This window comes from Gavialis gangeticus, unplaced genomic scaffold (assembly GCF_001723915.1).
Source record: "Gavialis gangeticus isolate Ggan-Ray unplaced genomic scaffold, GavGan_comp1, whole genome shotgun sequence".
Lineage (NCBI taxonomy): Eukaryota > Metazoa > Chordata > Crocodylia > Gavialidae > Gavialis > Gavialis gangeticus.
Window position 1 is genome coordinate 166823473 of NW_017728992.1, and position 14614 is coordinate 166838086.

At 40.7% G+C, this 14614-nt stretch overlaps 1 protein-coding gene across 1 annotated transcript in view; it reads left to right on the forward strand.

Moving 5' to 3' along the window:
* Positions 1 to 14614, forward strand: part of ZFPM2 (zinc finger protein, FOG family member 2) — a 416479-nt gene that overhangs the window by 70998 nt on the left and 330867 nt on the right. The gene's annotated exons all lie outside the window — the stretch shown is intronic.

Genomic DNA, 14614 nt, shown 5'->3' on the forward strand with positions numbered 1-14614 from the left:
TCTGCCTCCGTGCTCTCGAGTAAGGAGTTCCCCATTGTGTAAGTGTGCTGCTGGTTCCTACTGCCCAAGTGCAGCACCCTGCACTTGTCCGTGTTAAAACGCATCCTGTTCCTGTTAGCCCACCCCTGTAACCTATCCAGATCCCTCTGCAATCTCTCCCTCCCTGCTAGCGTGCTCACCTCCCCCCAGATTTTGGTGTCATCAGCGAATTTAAACAGGTTACTTTCCAGCTTCAGTATTATTTTACAGTGTTTCTACTTTCATTCAAGCTTTGCTAAGTTAAGAGGAGTAACTTAAGTGTAGGTTAATGAAATGAATGCTGCACTGAAGACCTACCCTTATAAGTTCCTTTCTTCCTTCTGGAGATACGTGTCCATAGGTGAGAGGAGCAAGGCAGACAATAGCATTTACTTAAAATGGAACAGTAGTGTCCTTCAGCTCTTTCAAAAGGGTTTGGCCACTGGGGTCTTGGGTACAATATGGAACACATTTGATGGTATGGTATGTGGGCTGATAGGTCTATGCTGGCAAAATCTTGCTGTCCAAAGACCAATGACAACAAGATTCTTCCATGTTGAAGACATTTTGAACCTTTTTTTTCCTCTTCTGCTAATCTACCAATTGGATTTGCTATTGGCTCATCTTCAAGAAATGATGGACAGTGTAATGCAGCAGAATAGGAATCCTTTAGAATTGTGGACACAATCTTCTTTAAGAAAGGCCTCATAAGGTATAATGGGAATTATTTTGCCCTAAGTGCCAAACTTAGTAATCACTATGCTATGCACTATTTACAGAATGTGGATTGTATTGGGTTATTTTTACTACCTTCCTGTTTTGTGTATCTGCATTCTAAATCATCATCAGCCTGCCTCAACAGCTTAACTCTCTGCTTGTTAGATTTGGCTTCCCAGAACTATTGCCCTCGGTGGAGACCAACCCATGAGATAGCTTTTGCTACTTGTACAAGCATATCTTTTAATGATTCAGAGATCTGCACCAACTCAGTCAAAAATAAAAGAATCCCTATATAAGCAAATAAAATGTGAATTGAATACAATGTTCCTGATTTATCTGAAAACATTGGCTAAAAGTACTTCATTTCTTTTACTGCTGCAATAAAGTAATTTTACAGTTAGTAACATATAACTTACAGGAGTGACAAATTTGGTACTTAAAAAATATTTAGGTTAAAAAACCTGTCACTTCTAGTAAGTCATTTTTAGAGTGTAATCACTTTAATTCTCCCCTCTAATTTTATCACCGGGAGATAAGCTCTCAGAGCCCCCTAACCTCCTGTAAAGAATCTGACTGCTGCTTTTTGTTGCGATTCCCAGCCAGAATGACAGAGTGAGGATTTTGGTTTGTTTGTAGTTGAGGTTGATCTAGGAATTAGGGACCACTAGTAGAATGTCTTAATATCTAGGAGCATAGGCAATAGAGAAATATTATTAATGTTGGGTTTTGGGGATTCATAAATTACAAAAAACCCCACTGGATTATTAGAAAATTCCATAATTAAGTTATTATTACAGTGTGCTTAATATAAGTGCAAGGCCTTAGGACTGAAGAAAGGTTTTGCCTTTACCAGTATTCAAAACAATGCTAACTAGCAACAGCCTGGGACAACTTTTGTGCAACTCATTAAGGCTTATTACTCTATTTTTCAGACTCCACCTTGCCTCTAATAGCAATCTTGAAATTGAAGGGATCTAATGTTCAGGGCTGCTTAAGAGCCTTGAAATTGATGGCTTCCAGTTAGTTTCACCTATATTGCAGTTGAACAGTTTCATTATGAAATAGTCAGAGGATGTAGAAATTCCTTTACACTTAAACAGTTGATATACTTAGCTGATATACAGCTAACATTTCTTCCGATATGTGCAATAGGAAAACACTTCTCAAAATACTCATTCATGGGATATGTGCAATGAGATGGGTGTTGGAGTGGCAAAAACACCTTTTTTGGCCACCTGCTGGGCCCTAATATGTTGCCTCCTTTGGCCTTTCAGGGTTCCACCCTGTTACCTCACCGACCACCCCTTGATGTTATGAATGCACAGGGAGGCTGCCCCTTGAGGGCAAAGAGGGTTTGGGTGGTAGGCCCTTGTCTGGGTTGAAGCCACCTGGCCTTGTCCCACTTTACTCTGGCTGAGCCACAACCTCGTGGGCCCCAGCTCCACGGCTCTGGGCTCCCTGCCCACCCCCCCACCCCCATGGCTCTGGGATTCCTGGCCCTGGCTCTGCTCTCATGGGCTTTGGGCTCCTTGGGCCCTGGTCTTGCCATCTGCTGTGTATAGGCTTGTATACCATTCTCATTTATGCCTTGCCCCTTGTGGGCTCTGGGCTTCTTGGCCCCTGGTTCTGCCCTCTTCAGGCTCTGGGCTTGTGCTCCAGTCTTTGTTGTCTGACACCAGAGTCCTTCTACCAGTAACAGTGTCTAGGATCTGGGGTATCCTTGGGCACCCTTCTCAGTAGCATCCTCTGCACCTACAGCCACAACCCATTCCTCTGGTATAAATGAAAACTGAAACATGAGAGTCTGCTCAAAACCTAAAAGTTCCCTTCCCACAGTTAATCTCCCCCAGAATCTTTCCTCTGGGCTTCCCAACCTGTTTTTTTCCTGGAGCTCTGTCCACTGCAGCTCTTACAGCCAGACTGACCCTTCATTCCTGCTCCAGGCCTGTCAGTCACTGCTTTCACCTGGGCAAAGCAGTCAAATTGGGTAGGGGCCCTGTTCCAATATGCATGTTAATGGAGAATACTATTACTTGTTCTTGCACTGGAAAAACCAAGAACATATAGAAATAACAGTATTGTACTAGTACAGGGATGGGCAAAATATGGCCCGTGGGCTGGATCTGGCTTGCCAGCTGATTGGATCTGGCCTGTATATGGGCCCCCACCAATTCATTGTATCCAGCCTGACCTGGGGCCATCGCTGCTGCACTTGGCATGGGGCTGAATCTTGCCTGCTCCTGCCTGGGGCAGCATGTGTAGTTCTCCCAGCCTCCCCCACCACTGGGTCTTAGCCCCAGCCAACAGGGATAGCTTCTGGGTAGGGCTGCTGCTACCACTGCTGCAACTGCCCAGGGAACTGCTGAGCTCCCCTGGCCTCCAGTGACTTCTCTTATCCCTGCTGTAGTGCTCCAGACAGCAGGTAGGGAGGGGAAGCTGCAGCATTGAGGGGAGCAAGGTGAGGGGCAGGTTCTGCCTGCAGCTTGCTTTGGTCTTGGTCATGCATGACTAGGCAGGGGAGCATGTGGATGGAGGAGAGGATGGTATAAAGGAACTCGGCTGCTCACAAAGCCCCACCAGGCAGGCACGGGACAGGCAGGTGGGGTGGGAGAATCGGCAGCAGCAAGATCCAGTGTGGGCTTGGCTGCAGCCCTGCCGGGCAGGCACAGGACAGGCAGGTGGAGTGGGAGCGGCAGCTGCAGGAGCCAGATCACCAGCTGCTTTCCCAACTGTAGCGTATTGTAAGCCAGGCAAGCAGGGCTGATCCCCTTCCCTGCCTGTGGAGGGGCTGAATTCAGCCACATCGTAGAGCTGGCAGAGGGGAAGCTGGGTCAGGGGAAGACCCCAACACATGCACACCCAACCCACCCACACTTCTCTTATGCCCCACTCTCCACCATACCCACACACACACAAAACAACTTCCCCATGCACACCACAGCCCAACCGCATATCCCACCATACCTACCCACCACACACCCCACCCCAACCCCACATATATCCCATACACACACCACCCTCACCATACTGCCCACACACCCCAACTACATACTCCCCCAATTACACACACCCTCTACCCCTCCACACAATATACAAGCAAGCCCCCCCTCCTCCAAAAAGGACTTCTTTCTGGGCAAAGGGAGAAAGTTCTGGTGGCAAAGGTCAAGGGTTAGGGGGTGGGACTTCTGGTCCCAAGATGGCAAGCAGGGGGTGGGGCACCTATAAAGGGGCAGCCCTTGATGCTTCACCAAAACTCATTAATCACATCCAGCTGAAATAATTGCCCACCCCTGTACTAGTTTGTTTATCATTGAAAGTGTTGTTTCTAGCCTGGCTATGGGTAGATTACTTGTGCTGTAATCAAACTATCTGCTTTCTTAAAATAGTCTACTACAGAATAATACAAAGAAGCTTGATTAAGTTGTAGTCTTACCAGTGAAGTTCACTGAAATGATCAGGAATGGAAGTACGTATTTTTAACAGTAGACTGTTTCCAATAGTATATAAATTGGAATTGGTAGGGCTCTGTTTTTATCCCATGTTTCAGGGTTCAAGCACTAATCAGAACTGAGAGAACTTTCCATCAGCTAGTAAGAATCCTTGTGGGAAGACTTTACCTGCAATATGTTTTCTTTCAGATGTTTTATCCCTGTGTTAGCCATTTGATTTTATTATTAATGGAAAGCTCTATTTTGGAGAAAAGGTGCACAAACAAAAAAGAAGCAGTTAGTATAGCTTTAGACAGAAGCTTATAGCAACATGTGCATTAGATGCATCATTTTCTGGAGGAAAGCTCTCGTGACATCTTTGAGGGATGTCAGTTTTTCTATATTCTTAGTTCCCTTAATAATCAATGCTTTGGAGATCCTGTTCTGTTCTATAATGAAAATGAATGTTTATAGGCTAGAAGGAGAATGCCTCAGTGAATTTTCAGAGTCTAACTGTTTTTGATTTTATTAACCAGTTGGCAAGAAGTCTTTATCCCATTGCTAATACATTATTTATAAATAGATTTTTGTTATTTAGGAAGACCCCAATTCAGAAAAGGGTTTGTATATATGCTTATTTTCATTTTTATTCCGAATAACAATTAAAAGTGTTTTTAACTTTAGGCTCGTAGCTATATTTTCTTTGATTTTAATGGGAAATAATAATATTTGTAAATCTAATCATGTACTTTTGTTCCATCTTGAATAGGGAAGAATCTCTGACTCAAGGTCACAACCACACAGCCTCACAATTAAGGATCTTTGCATTTGGACTTCAGTAATAAAAATTCTCTTTTTCTCAGCACTATATTAAATTTTGCTGGAGAAAGAAGTGAAATATCTCAAGAAAAAAGACATGAGGGAGCCAATTCCTACTTCTTTTGACTTCAAATGGAGGTTGACTCATTATAGTTATGTTTGTGCCTAGAAGTAGCATTTTATTCATTGTTTTTCGCATACAGCCAGTTTAGATGTATACTGAATAGCTTAAATTGATATAGAAGTTTTTGGTGATTCATCAATATTTCAGCCTGTTGTGGCTAGAACTAGGGGTTGCACTTGGTGTGAAATATGTATAATGACACTGCTGTACTTTGTATTAGATTGCAAACTCAAGATTTAACGAGCTTTTGGGAAAACAGCAATCATTAAATTTTTTTAAAACAGAAATTTTCTTAGTTTTGAGAGACAATTTTCCAGTTTTTGAGTAAACTTTTCTTTGTCTCTTGAGGCACAATATATTAATATTTAATTTAATATATAAACAATGCAATATATAATATAAATTACTATATAGATTATTTAACTGTATATATTTAAATGATATATAGTATACAAACTTGCCTTTTAGTATATATTATAAATTAAAATATATCTTAAAATAATTTAACATATAAAAATGTTGTGGTTTTATAATATTTTCATAAAAAATAGTTGTTTTGTTGAATTTGCAAATTGCAATGACAGCCAAAATCAAGTATCCTTATAGTCTTTCACAAATAAAATATGAGGAGGATATGTAGATGTTGAGGGGTCCTAAGGTTCTGTCACAGAGTCATTTTGTATCTCTGGGCAAGTCAGAAGTGAACATATCAAAATCATTCTCTCTTTCATCAGATATGCTTGCACCCTACTTTGTGTCCCTAGCCCAAGAATCTAAATTACACACAAACCAGTTGAAATGATCAGAAATCAGTTTAAATCTGTAACACAACATAAGTTTAGTGCACATAAACTGCTTTCAAAATAGCCAAAACCAGTTTATGATAAACCCGCATGGATGTAGTGTCAGGCTTAACTGATTTAGATTAAATCAGTTTATTGAACTTCTGTCCCAGATCCCCTCCAGATTCAAGTTAACTCAGAGTCCCCCAGCATCCCAGGATGCTTTGCACCTCCCCCCACGAATCCCCCTTGCAGGGTGGGCAAGCCAGCTTTGGCCCAACCTGTCTTCTCCAACCAAGCAGGGAGGTGTTCTCTAGTGTGCCCTGATTTCTTGCCTGGGCCTCTATGGGCATATGGTTACACTTCTGGAATCAAAAATGAATGTCTGCTCATTTGCTTATTGGTTCAATCTACACAGCTTTGACTAACCTGCAAAGATTGAATCAATTCAGCCTCAGGATTTTTGACCGTCTGTACTTAGCCTTAGGCTTTGATTTTTTCCCATAGATATTAGGTATCTGCTACAAATCAAGTCAATGGGAGTAAGTTTAAATTACTGAATACTGTTGCAAATACTGTCCTTATCATTTTTATAAAATATTTTGCTTCCTGCAAAATGGGTATATGGTTACTTAGCTCACAGGGGTTTTCTGAGATTATGTAATTGAAATTGATATTATTTTTATTGTTTATTACAAATGTAATCGGGTACCATCATCTTTAAGAACACACAAATTATCAGGGACATGTGAAATAGCCATTTTCACAGCTTTTATATCTCAGTGGAACTATTTTCAGTTAAAACAAAACCAAAGGACAGATCTTGAGATGAAAGAGATAAATTAGCTTGATGCTGAAGCTTTGATAATAGTGTCTTATAGAACTTAAATATGTAAAGTGGAGCATGTTTTCAAAAGCCACTACAAGTGACTTAGACAGATGCGTTTTGGAATGACATCCAGGGAGCCACTATTACGGCATTGATATAACATACAATGCAGTCTACTTTTCCGCATATTGGATGCTATGTGATTATGCTAGCCTCATTCTCTCTTGGAGCTTCTTTTATTATGCTGCATAAATCATGCTGCACCACAATAGCCATGAGTCACTTGCACTCCAATTTGTGCACCAAATAGTATGGTAGGTAACCACAAGCTGTATGATCAGTTATTACAGTGATGATCTTTGAAAGATGATTATAGTAGTATATTATTTTTTATCATCAGTGGCTTGTCTCAAAGGTAAAGGTGCTCTTTGCTTGGTTTGACTGATGTGAGTAGTAAGCTTATGCTTCATGTTTCATGAAAAAAAAAATCACATTTAACAAAGCTGTTTAGGGAGTCTCTTACAAAGGTACTCAATTTTCCCAGCCACTCAGATGCTATTTTACAAGGAAAATACACTTAAAGGTGCTGTTTGAGCATTTGATTTCCACCCCCCTCTCTATCATCTCATTTCTCCTAGGGATATTGTTTCAACTTGACATCTGCACATTGATACATGTAAGTTCTACTTTAATATCAGTTACATGAATAACTCTTGGTGCATCTGGTTAACAACGTACAGTGCATGTTTTCTGGCCTGTGGCTTATCTCTGTATGTTGAGATTAATGTCAGTTAGTATGTTTAATAATATGAGTCTGGCCTCACACTAACAAAAAACCTGTCCAGCATGACACTTACCGAAAGTTAACTTACCCTTTAGTAAGTATTAGAGCTAGGTCCATAAATAAAGCATGAAATGAGGGAAATTATAGATTTGTAAATGAATAAGGCCAAGAAAGGGACATTATGATTATCTAGCTAGTCCAGGCCCAGTATAACAAAGGGCCTAAGACTTTCTGTGAATTAATTTTGGTTTGAACTAGACCACGTGGTTAAGAATTCACACTTTATTTTGAATCTGAATTTGTTTAGTAGTAGCTTCCAGCCATTGGGTGTTGTTATATCTTTATCTAAAGGATTGAAGAGGTCTCCAATATTATATTTCTACTCCCCATGTAGGTATATATAGGCTATGGTCAAGTCACTTCTTAACATTTTATTTAATAAGCTATGTAGATTGAGTTTCTCCAGTCTTTCACAGAAAGGCACAATTTCTAACTTTTAAATCATTCTTTTGATGGTGCTCTAAATCTTTCAAAATTTTACAGCATTTGGGGACACCAGAGCCAGTATGGGAGGTAACCACAAGCTTTATGATCAGTTATTACAGGGATGATCTTTGAAATATTACAGCAGCAGTTGCATCTGTATCATCAAAATAAAAATAATATACTGTTTTTCATAACACTTAGCATTAGCACGTTTGTCTACAATATTGCAGTAGGGCAGGAGTGTTCAGCTAGTGACTTGTGGGCCACAAATGGTGTGAATGGTTAACACATGGTCTGTAGACCCTGGTGGCTGCCTCTTCTCTGCTACGTAGTAGGACAGGCCAGGGGCTGTACACTGTAAACTGCCTGCATAACAAGGAGGGGATCTCAGGGGTATGACAGCACGAGGCATTGAAGCCACACCAGAATTATAACCTATTCAGCCTCCACAAGAGAAGGCTGAGAAGGGATCAGGTGGCCATTTACAAACTCACGAGGGGGGTCGAGTGAGAATTGGGAGAGGCTCTGTTCCCCCGGACACCACCTGGAGTTACTAGGAATAACGGCCACAAATTGTTAGAGGGAAGGTTCAGGCTGGACATCAGGAGGCATTACTTTACAGTTAGGGCTGCTGGGCTCCCAGGTGAGGTGGTACTTTTTCCTACCTTGGGAGTCTTCAAGAGGAGCCTGGACGGATATTTGGCTGGGGTGATATGACCATGGCACCCATTCCTGCCCATGGCAGGGGGTTGGACCTAATGATCTGTGTAGGTCCCTTCCGACCCTAAGTACTATGAAACTATATAGCCCTGAACAAGGAGCTAACATGCAGCTAATTATCCCTCAAATATATATATATTTTTTTATTTACTTTTTTTTTTATTTATTGTTTGCTGGGATAGAGACCTATATACTTCCCGTGTGGCCTTCAGTCCTTGTTCTTAGATGTTTGACATTAAACTTGGCTTCCTAAAAATGCATATTAGTTGCTTAAGCCCAGTTTACCAAGTCATCCAAATTGTCCCATATCACTGAAACATGCTTTTCAATACCACACATCAAATCTTTGCATCATCTGCAAATTTCATCAGTCATGATTTTCTTTTTTTCTTTCAAGCTACTGTAAAAACTTAAATCTTACAGGATTGAAAATGAATCCCTGAGAGACCCCACTAGAAACATGCCCACTGAGTGATGGCTCTCTGTTTAGAGTTATATTTTGAAGCCTATCAGCTAACCATTTTTAAATTGATTTGAAATGTGTCCTAATGTTATGAAGTACCAAGTCAGATGCCTTACAGGAATTTGCTACCTGTATCAATTAAACACACATTGCATCCAAAAATAAGACATCAAACCTATTTTCCATAGGTCCATGGTGATTGTCATGAATTATATTAATTCCTTTTAATTCTTTATTAACTGAGTCCAATATTAGCCATTTCATTATTTCACCTGGAATCAGTACTAGGTTGACAGGCTTATAATTACCCAGATACTCCTGTTTACACTTTTAATATGGGCATAATCTTGGTTTTCTTCAAAATTATCATGATTATGTCAGCAGCAATGGCAGCAATCCGTTGATTCAAGGATCATCTCTACCATGGCTCATTGATGGGTGTAGAGGTGACTATAGACTCCAATCCTTGAGCCAAAGACCCACCTGCAGAAGTTTCAGGGCTTACAACAGGGAAGAGTAGGCTGTAAAGTAGGATCTCTCTCCTTTTCTTTCTTCTCCTATCTCTTCTCTGCTTCAAGAGCAAGATGTTTACCTCAAAATGGGCTTCTGCTTGCTTAAGGTTGTGTACCACTGGAGTCAGTTGGCAGCTAGATCCTCCCAGCTCTTCTTGAGTTATGCCTTTAGTGTGTCCTTGCAGCATTTTCTCTCGCCATTGTGAGATCTAAGCCATTACTAAGCTGGGAGTAGAGCACTTGTTTTTGTGAGTTGAAAGCCAGGCATCCACACACAATGTCTGGTCCAGCAAAGTTGGTGCTTGAGGGTCACTAACTCAGTGCTGGTAATATTGGCTTCAACAAGGATGCTGGAATTTGTGCGGCAATCTTTCCATTTTATGTGAAGCATTTTTGGAGGCATTGTTGGTCATACCTCTCCAGGCCCTTGAGGTAACAATAGTAGGTCCCAAATGTTTCATAGCCACAGAAGAAAGTTGGGATAGTGACTGCATTGTAGTCCTGCATCTTGGTGTCTTTCTGGAGATCACAGTGAATAAAGACACATGGAAGCAATTTCCCAAAAGAGGCACTTTTGTACTGGATCCTGCGCTCAATCTCCTTATGAATGTTCACTCTGAGAGAAGTGGCTACTGAGGTAGGGGAAGTGCTCGACCACTTCCAGGGTCTTTCTCTCAATGGTAATTTGGGAAGGGGGTCACATTCATGGCCTAGGGTAGGCTGATAAAGCACTTTAGTTTCCTTGATGTTGAGAGAGGCTCAAAGTTCAGTAGACTTCTCAAAAAAGATCCAGTGCAGTTCAGGGTGTGCAAGGGTAGAGCAATCATTGGTATATTGAAGGTCAAGGATGGATGTTTTGAGTACTTTGGTCTCTGACCAAAAACATCCCAGATTGAAGAACCCTCTATCCATTTGGTATTCAATGTCAATTCTAGAAGGAAGATGGTCCTTAATGAGAACCAAAATGACTGTCAAAAATGTGGAAAACAGAGCTGGGGCCATGACACATCTTTGCTTGGCCCCAATCCATTATATAGGATGATTGCAATCATCTGGTTGTGAAGAAGCCGTAGGACCTTGATGTATTTTTTAGGACATACAAATTTGGGCAGTACTTTCCACAAGGTTTTACAGTATCTTGTATCAAAGGCCTTACTGAGGTCAGTGAAGGCCGTATACAGGTCCTAATGTTGTTTCCCGCACTTTTCTTGGACCTGGTGGGCAACAGATCGTGTCATTTGCCTCATGGAATGGTCTGAAACCACACTGAAATTCCAGCAGAGCTGCTTAAGCAAGAGGTTGAAGACAGTTCAGGAGGATGCGGGGAAGGATTTTCCCTGCTGTGGAAAGAAGGATGATACCTTAATAGTTCCCACACGCAGACTTATTTGCTTTCTCAAAGATAGTCCCAGTGTTGGCATTCCTCATGTCCTGAGGGACCTCTCCATTTTTACAAACTCATAGAAGAAATTTGTGGAGTCTCAGTACCCGGTCCTCACTGCCAGCCTTGTAGATTTCAGCAGGTATGCTGTCTGGTCTAGTAGCCTTATTGGTTTTGGTTTTCTGAATGGCATTGCCAGAAGTCCTCTAGGATATGAGGGATGTTGAGGAATTCTCTTTCAGGGTGCTGTGGAATGGACTCAATGGTGGTATCCGGCACAGTCAGCTCGCAGTTCAGGAGTGCTGCAAAGTGCTCTTTCAATCTAGCTTGAATAGATTCATTGTCTTTGAGGAGTATTGAGCCATTGCAGGAAAGTAGGGGCTTAAAAGTCGGGCCATAGGTGGCTTTTATTGCCTGGAAAAAGCTACGCATGTCATGTTTGTCAGCCTAGAGTTAGATCTCTTTGGCTTTATGTTGCTACTCTGATTTTTGATTTCCTGGATCCTCCTTTGAGTTTTGGCTTTGAGGAGCTTCTGCTGTGACTAGGTGTAATCTTCACCAACTGAATGAGCCCTTGTCTTCCAGTTGAGGAGTGCTTGGATCTCAGCGTTACTGTCATTGAATCAGTCTTGGTGTAAACAGGTAGTATAGCCAATGGATTAATTACAGGCCATATGGATGGTGGTTTTAAACACCTTCCAGAATTCCTCAATGTTGCCTTTATTTGTGGACAGGGCAGAGAGCTTTCAATCGAGGCACTGTCAGAGATCCTTACTGACATTTGGGCCTTGAAGAGATTTGGTGTTGAAGGCCCTTCAACTCGCTTTTAGGTGTTTTGGAGTAAGCTAAATGTTCATAATAGATCTGACAAGACAGTGATCTATCCAGCAGTCATAGGTTCTTTGTATGACTCATGATACAGATACCCATACAACCATGGGTTCTAACAATAACATAGTTGAGGACTGGAGCGGTACTTAGAGTGAGCATGTCTCCATGTTTTTTTGCATTTGTTGTGGTGTATGAAGATGGTGTTTACAATGACAAGACAGTGCTCTGAACATTTGGTCAGGAGAATAATGCCATTGGAGTTGGCTTTCCGTACCTTTTCCTCCCTTCCTAATGGTACTACTAGAGTTCCAGGTCATGTCCAGGATCATTAGGACACTGCAAGGTCTTGGTTCACGGAGAGATCATTGTTATGACTCCATAGTGGCTATGCAACAGAACTCTTTTTAAATACAGAGCTTTCAAAAAGGAGTTGCATTTAAAAGGAATTGCTTATTAAAAAGTTAGTGAGAAACATCATGAAAAAGATTCTTGGAAAATTTTGGTTGGCAAGCTTCTTTGGGTAGATGTGATATCTTTAATCAGACTGAGTAGTTGGAGTAAAATTATTTGCAAGATATCACATCTGCCCAAAGAAGCTTGCCTGCCTATGTCCTTAGACCAACATGGCTACAACCAAAACATATGGAAAATGCCAGTGTTCAGAAATAAGTCGTCTTGTGTTTTCAGGTTATAGAAGTAGGAAACAAGTTTATTGTATCACAGACAATTAAGGGAATAATGAATAGTGAGTGCACTTAAGTTTTCCTTGACTTATTTCAGATAAAATAGTTGAGCAAACATTTATAATGAACATCTATGGTCACATAGTGGTTATAAGACGACTGCTATAAACAAATCACTTAAGTCACTGAACTTGCTTATTAACCAGTAAGACCAAGTGGGTGATGATCATTGTCCTAGATATTAGCAGTACCACAAGTTATAAATAATAAGTTTATAAAGAAGGGACCTTAAGCAGCCTTTAAAATTGAATTGTACAATTAATGAATGAAAGTCGAGTTGATCTAATACATTTGTACAGGCAGTCCTCAACTTACAACATTTCAAGTTACAATGTTTTGCACTTACAACGTTTATAAATTGACACCCTGTTTCAACTTTCTGACATTGGTTTCAACTTTACAATGCTTGATCTGATGTGACGCCATGCCAGCGAACAAATTCGCTGCATCACCCATCTCCATGGAGAACATCTGTCTAAACTTCCTTGGACACTTTCTTTAAGAAAGCAGACAAGACTCCAGAAAAACCTGCGGCCAAGACTCCTGGGAGGACTCCAGCCAAGAACCCTTCAAAAAGTCCAACCAAGAGCCCTTCAAAAAGTTCAGCAAAGTCACCTCAAAAAGTCCTTCCAAATCAATATGATTGCTATTTACAATATAAATACATTAATATAGCTATATTATTCACCTATAATTGATTGAGTACAAAATTCTGGGGTATTTTTGGTGAAAATAGGGCATCGGGCCTTGGTTCAGGAACCAATCTCCCACTTATAACATTGTTTCTTATGAGAAAATCAGTTCTGAGTTACAATGTTTCAACTTAAGACACGGTTTTCAGGAACCAGTTGTGTCATAAGTTTGAGGACTGCCTGTACTCTAATACAGCATTTGATTCTCATGAAACCATTCTCAAATTAATTAATGCAAACCTATAGATAGATAGGTACTTTCTCAGGTCACAAACCTGGCTGAAGGATCATAAACAAAAGGTTCTGATAAATGTTAAGATACTGAGTTGTGAAGGTAGGGAAATATAAGAATTTGTACATTTCTGCATCTAAGATTTCCCCAAAATGGGTGCGGCCTTGAAGCTGCCATAGTCATTGTAGGGCTTCAGTGTGGGAGGCTTTGGCAAGTCTTAGCTCCTCAGAGATCTTCCAAGTTTGCAGCTGGGCCTTAGCTTGATAGTAGCCCCTTCCCCCACGCAGCCTGAGGATGGTATTAAGAAATCTCTGCAAAAAGATCCTTGAAGAGCTTTTACTTCCTAAGAATCCTCTCCTGTGTTATTTTTTGTAAGGACTGACTAGACCAAAATTGTATGGTAAAATGGATGTCCTAGTGCTTTTTTTTACCTCACTAGATGCATGTGAAATGGAGGTATTGTGTTTCTGTGTACAACTATTTATACATGTAATGGGAGAGATGAGGATTTCTTAGGGTGATATCTTTTATGGGACGAACTCTGTAGTTGGGATAAAGTTAGACAAACTTTTGTATGCAAGACCTGAAGAATGTCTTGCATCCAAAAGCTTGTCTGACTTTTTCCCAACTACAGAGTTGGTCCCATAAAAGAAATCACCCTAAGAAATCCTTGCCGCATAATTTCTGGACCATCACAGCTACAGCATCACTCTTTTACTACTGTAGTATATAATAAAGCTTTGGTCATCATGGAATTTGTGTACATATTGTACTATTGATGAAATTCAGTATGTAGAATTGGGGAAGGAGGAAGGGAGAAATGTTAGCATTCCTATGTGGCTTTATGCCAACCCAGAAGTTTCATCTCTTTTCTAAATAGGTTTTGTCCAATGAAATAAAGGAAGTTTAAAAATTAATGTTAATGAAACTCATCAGTGAAAGCTGCATTTATTTTCTGTAAGCAAAAGGACAGTGCTGGCCCTTAAAAACTTGCCAGTTGCCTTTAGGCATCTAAATAAGAATTGACAATTAAATAACTTTGGTGTTTGC